The sequence below is a fragment of the Oreochromis aureus genome, linkage group 14 (assembly GCF_013358895.1).
Source record: "Oreochromis aureus strain Israel breed Guangdong linkage group 14, ZZ_aureus, whole genome shotgun sequence".
Lineage (NCBI taxonomy): Eukaryota > Metazoa > Chordata > Actinopteri > Cichliformes > Cichlidae > Oreochromis > Oreochromis aureus.
The window spans coordinates 23,501,054-23,507,546 of record NC_052955.1 but is presented as its reverse complement, the minus strand read 5'-3'; the positions used below and the strand labels follow the sequence as shown (position 1 = coordinate 23,507,546).

General features: G+C 41.0%; 1 long non-coding RNA gene across 1 annotated transcript; it reads right to left on the bottom strand.

The window, feature by feature from the left end:
- Positions 1–1,729: 1,729 nt before the first annotated feature.
- LOC120443575 lies at positions 1,730–5,419 on the bottom strand. Its single transcript, XR_005615498.1, has 2 exons — positions 4,971–5,419; positions 1,730–3,826 (listed from the first exon to the last, which is right to left on the bottom strand). It is a non-coding gene; the product is annotated as an uncharacterized LOC120443575 (long non-coding RNA).
- Between the last annotated feature and the right edge of the window lie 1,074 nt (positions 5,420–6,493).

The window sequence follows — 6,493 nt, the reverse complement described above, 5'->3', positions numbered from 1 at the left end:
GTTGTCCATTAAGTGAAATAATTATTTTTAATTAAAGGGGTCACTGCAAGACAAACAGTGAAAAGTCAGCAATCCTGTTTTTGAAGAGTAATAGACCAACAAATAGTTTTTCATTGGTTCAAAGTATTTAGAAGGTTCCAGGTTTGCACCAGCATGGTGCCTTTATGTTATGAGTGTGCATGTTGTTTCCAGGTGCTTTGGCTTCCTCCCGCAGTCCAAAGACATGCATGCTGGGCTAATTTAAGATTCTAAATTGGTCGTAGGTGTGGATGTGGGCACAAATGGATGTTTAATTATATCTTTTATAGACTTACAATAGTCACAGCAGTTTCATCGATTTTACAGAATTTGTTGTGAATGTGCAAAGTAATGAAATAAAACGTAATGAATGAAATAAATGAATGATCTGATCAAATGGTTAAAAGGACATCAATAACCTCAGGTTTAATCTTCTTTAATGTGAAAGGTGCACTAAAACTGAATCTCAGCATCCAGCAACTATTATGGAGCAACTTTATGACAAATAGAAACATATTAATATTATTACGATTAAAGGCAGATTGATGCAATATCAGTAGGTATTCTGACTTTCTTAAGCACATCAAATATCAGTCGTGACATAGTCAGCAAACATTAAATAAAGGTCTTTTTTTTGTTCAGTCACTGTTTATTTACTCACGCTTGGCTGCCAACTTAGTTTTTAGGCAGCAGCAGTCCCAGGTCTAATGCAGTCTTACATAAACGTCCCTAATGAGTTCCTCTCGGTGAGGTTGTATTTTTTAAATCTGGGGAAAATAGAGCACCGGTATTGGATCATTGCATCCCAACTTGTAAAATGACTATCATTCTGTCTGCTCATTGCACTGCAGTCAAAGTATTAGGTAAATAACAAATAAATAAATAACAATAAAAAATAAATAAAACAGAAGAAATAAGGATTTGTCTTAGCTTAAGTAGAGAAATTATTTGTTATAGTGCACATTGTTGGGTCTGTTCCCACAAAGCCGCTAATTCTAGAGACTTATTCATCATGAAAGAAAACAAGACAGTCAGCGATCGATCGATTACTTGCGCAAGGGAGGCCTCATCTGTGTCCAGCACGAAAATGACCCCGACGATGGCCTCCTCTCGCTGCCTTTTATTGAGAGACAGTTCACGCAAAACACAGCAAAGCAACGCCCACATGGTTCTAAGGCATTGTATGTATATGTGTGAACTTTTATATGTAAGTAGGAGTGTGTGTGTGTGTGTGTGTGTGTGTGTGTGTGTGTGTGTGTGTGTGTGTGTGTGTGTGTGTGTGTGTGTGTGTGTGTGTGTGTGTGTGTGTGTGTGTGTGTGTGTGTGTGTGTGTGTGTGTGTGTCCTCCTGCTGACCAAAAGGGTCATAAAAGCAGGAAGCTTACAACACAAGAAACAGATCTTTCAGATAGGATGTATCTACAATAAAACCTCCCCCAACACAAAGTGGTTAGAGGTGCTCAGGATCAAAGGAATGGCTTTGATAATACTGCTTGAACTAAGACTGTACAAATTTAAGAAACACAATGGCAACATTCAACAATTAGACCTAACATTTCCCCCCTTTTTGTCATTGTATATACTTAAATTTCAACTTATGCACCCTTTGTTTGGACAGTGTCAGTGTAGATTTCATTCATACACAACTCCTCTTCATTCACCTTCTATCGATGCAAAAGTTCACAGTTAATACATGTAAGCAGTTAACCTGCTTCTCATTGATCTCATACACAGTAAACTACATCCTATACGTAAGCAAATCAGTGTCAACAGTCCAAAAACAGGAATTAATATTTTCAAAAGAAGATGCCACCAAGGACCAGACATTCACCAAGTTATCCAGCCTTGTGGTGCATCTACTCCTGTTGTGCGATTCATTATGTATCCCTGCAAGTAAACAACTGAATGTAACAGTCAAACAAGAAGAATCAACATTCTCAAAAATCATATGTCACTACAATCCAACTGTATACAGACATAGACATTCAAACACATCAGTTGACTTTATCGTTTGTCCATGTGGCTCTCAGCTAACTTCAAAGCTGTAGCCTGGTCAACACCCTTCTTTATGACTCCTATCAACCCCCCCCCCAGATCTTTTCACTATAGGCATCCTGTGGGGGTTAGAGTCAACTGGTAAATTATCCGCATTTACAACTCTTCTCCTGTCCTGTTGTCACCACAGGAAAAGCTTTGTAAAGGAAATTGGATCAAGGTGTTTTGATCTTCTTGGCTCACAACCTCAACCAGCTTAGAGAAGTGTTCATGATGTAAATGTAGACAAAAGGCTTCTCTGTTTGCATCCTTCTTGCAGAGGACAAAGAGAATACGTGATGTTGTATAAATTCCATGATAAATCTCCAACTTGGACTAATCCATTGCCCTTCATACACATAGGCAACTGGCCTGTTTCCAGTTTATTTAGCTGTTCAATGTCCTGCAGCAAGTCAGATACTTGGAGTCGGACTAGCAGGTCTGTCGTACCAGAGCAGTTCACTGTCCCAGCTACTGGTGAATCAACCGTCCATTCAGGTTCAGAAGTTGAAAAGTTGGCAGTGTTCCAAGTACGTTTACTCCTGGATGTGTTGCTAAGGCAACCAAACAAACTGTCTCGCTCTCAGTGATGCTATATGGCCACAGTCCAGAAGAATGTGTAGACAGTGGCATCACAAGCATAACCATTGGTCTCGTTCTTTATGTGAGCGGTTGTGTTCACAAACTGCCACAGGTAGTTGTTGAAAACCCCATGCGGGTACTGGGTGTGATTTGCTCTGTCCCAGTGCGCTCCTGTCATCCCACTCTGGGTCCACAGGCACAAGAAGGCGAACAGCACATTCCCAGCCACTCTAAGTTGGGTTCAGGATCCGTTGGTTTCTTCACCAGGATTGAGACGAGAGGTCCTAGAGATATACTACCCCCTTTGTACCCTGGACTTTTCACCATCACCCAGAGTCGGCCAAGAAGTGTGTTACCTTCTTGCAGTGCGCTTGATGTATCCAAGTGTTTCTTTCAGCAATCTTCACTGCTGTGGTCGTCGTCAGCAGCACCTGATAAGGACCTTCCCACTGTGGACTGGACCAGGACTTCCTCTCCATGGCCTTATCAACATCCAATCTCCAGACTTCAGACTCTGCTCCTGTGGAGAAACAGAATCATCTGGCAGATCATTTGTTCTCAAGCCTTCTTTATTTTTACACATTTTAAGCATCTAATCTGCTAATATGCTCTCTCTTCTGCTCTCCTATCATCACTACAGAAGACTAGAACTCTAAATACTCTAACATATATAATCTCAACGAGTCAGACCATTCTCTGTTGGAGTAATCCTCATGTACATTCGTATACCTCCTAACTAATTCTATACAGTTTAACCATGTCCTGCGTGTCTCTTCCTAAGTCTTAACTTTACTATTCCATTAGTTCTCTCTATCAACCCTGCACTTTGTGGGTGATATAAACAATGATGTTTTTAGTGTTATCCCTAGATGTTGTGCCATTAATCTAATCACTTCGTTTACAAAATGTGGACCATTATCACTATAAATGGTCTCGGGAATCCCATGTTCCAAATGATATTCTTACATATTGCTTTGGCAACCGAAATGGCATCTGCTTCCCTAGTTGGGACGATTTCTACCCACTTTGAAAAAGGACACACTATCACTAAACGGTACTTATAGTTATTACAGTTGGACAGCTCTATAAAGTCCATGTGAATAACTTAAAATGGGTGACCGGGTCTGGGGAATTTCCCTCTCTTAGGTCTCAAATTACCCCGAGAATTGTGCTTGCAACATATCATACATGACCTGCAAATTATTTTTTTTTAAGGGTATTTAATCTTAAAGTATAAACTACTCATTATCTCCCTCCTGTTGCGACATGGCAAAGCCCATGGCGCAAAATAGCAGCAGTCTTATACAAATTCTAAGGCAGTATTGGTTTATCACAGAGATAACAAACACCATCCTGCAAGCTCGCTCCTACTGTAAATCACAACTGTTTCCCTGCAGTAGATGAGTGGCCCTGCATGTCTACCAGTGCATCCCGCATAATAGCCAACGTCTGCTGGCGTTGCACTGCTAAAACGTTAACACCATGTTCTCCTAAAGTTGCCTTTTTCGCAATCTTATCTGCAAAAGCATTCCCTAATGCAACTTTCCCTCACATGTGTGCTACACATTTACAAACGGCAATTCTACTGGGTAAAAACTCTGCCTCCAGCAGATTTTGCAAGAGTTTGGCATGTTCTACAGGTTTCCCTGTAGAGGCTGTCACACCTCGTCTCACCCACTGCACCACAAAGAAATGTAACGTAGCAAATGCATATTGGCTATCAGTGTATATTGTCACATCTTATTTCTCTGCAGCTTTACACACTTCCGTTAAAGCTAGCATCTCTGCTGCTCAAGCAAATATGAAACATGCTAGTTGTCCTGCACAGATAACTTTCTCACTATCTACTACAGTAAAACCTGTTTTAGTCTGTCCCTCTACTGTTGTAAAACTCAAACCATCAACAAACCAAACCTTTCCCTCACCAAGTGGCACATCCCTTAAGTCATCCCTCGGCTCACACTCCTTCTCTACGTGGTCTCTACACTCATGAGAAGTGCCCTCTTCTTTTGTTGGCAAAAGGGTTTGACAGATTCAGAATTGTGCACCATTTTATGGTAATATGTGGTTGTGAGAGTAACAGCAACATTAAAGACAAGTGTCTTGTAGGTGACAGAAATGTAATTTTAGTCTGCAGTAGTAGACATCTACCTCGTGTGGAACTAACAGTGTCAAAAAGGTGAAAAACTATATCCTGAAACATTGTACAGCTTACGCTGCTGCACATACTGGTCTCACGCATGGAGGTAAAGCACAAGCAACTAGAGCTAATCTTTTAGGATAGGAAGTTACTGGCTTCACTTGTGGAAAAAGTGCTGTTAGTTATTTCACAGTCACCTGGCATTTGTGCTGTTCACAGAACCACAAGTCCATCGCTGGACCTCCTCTGCGCTGTCACTTTTTGGAGCTTGGCACGCTCCCTCAGGTTCTCATGTTCCGACGCTGCTGAAGATTTTAAAGGCACAGCACATCGTACACCTTAGTTGTCTTCCTCAACGTCAACGTCGAAACTCTTTTATCTCATTTAAGATTTTGCAGTGCAGAGTCTCCTCATGACGATCTCCTGGAAGCCCAGTAGCACAGCTCTCTGTGCCGAAGGTGATCTCCGATACTCCTGAAGACTCTCTCCTGGCCTCAGCTTCCATCTTGTGGATGATCCCCTCAGTCACTCCTTCTCGTCATGGCATCTCGCGACATCTGCAAATTAAAATGACACTCCTCTCGCCACATGGCTTCTGCCATGTGCCAACTCCCCAATGAGACATGTACAAGAATGTTGCACAGTCTCCCTAAAACATTCTCCAGGGTTTGTCCCTTGGAGCAGCCATACTCCAACCTGTAACCCTGTGTAAAAACATCAGTCAGCAATTAAATGTTTAGCTTATTTAACTCCCAGCTCCACCCAGAGCCTGTATCCTGGAAGACAAAGTCTTTAAATCAAACTTCACATTTTCAACCAACTATAGATCATAAGAGTAATAAAGTATTCAGCATAAAAGACAAATATCATGTGCAGGTTTTCTCCAATCATTAAATCACTATTATTATTATTATCATAATTTGTCCCAAATCATGAATCATCCCAATTTATTCCACAATTTAATCGTGACTTTCCTTAAGCAATGTCACTCCACTCATTTTTATCACTGTGAGCTCAATAGTGGCCAGCTAATGAGCCCCATATTCAACTATTCTGTAACCACTGCACATTTGTTCAATTGTCACTTGTCTGTCTGTGCTGAATCCTTTACAAGCACTCTTAAAGAAAAACAAACATTAGCCAAACACACAGTTCATCCTGGTGGTCAGGTGCCGGCCATCCAGATTCCAGAGGTGCTGTAAAAGGTCATAAAACTAACACTCTGCTGTAAAAAGAAGTAACACTGGTTTCAAACAGTGTCACACTGTATTCACTTCTCCCTTGTAACATTCATATTTTCTCCACAACACAGTGTAATTTCATCATCAACACACAGCCTGTAACCACAGTTTTCTTCACACAAAATCTCAGTAATCCTGTGATAGAAAAACATCATTAAGTTGTGTCCTGCTATAAATCACATGATCAACTCACATGATTAACCATCTGCTGTAAAAAGAAATGTTAATGTTAGCGCTGCGCATTTGTATACACTCTTTCTCACAGTAATCTCTGTGAGCAACACAAAGTAGTTAATAACACACCCATGGTGAATTCACAGACACAGAAAAATTTAAACTAAAAAAGGTTAAATTTGCAGAGTTCACGTAGTCATGTGACCCAGGTTTCCTCCTGTGGTCTCCTTCTGTTCCTGCAGCAGAAGACACACACAGAGATACAGCCACACCTTTGTCAGGTGGGGGTTAACTTCACACAATGG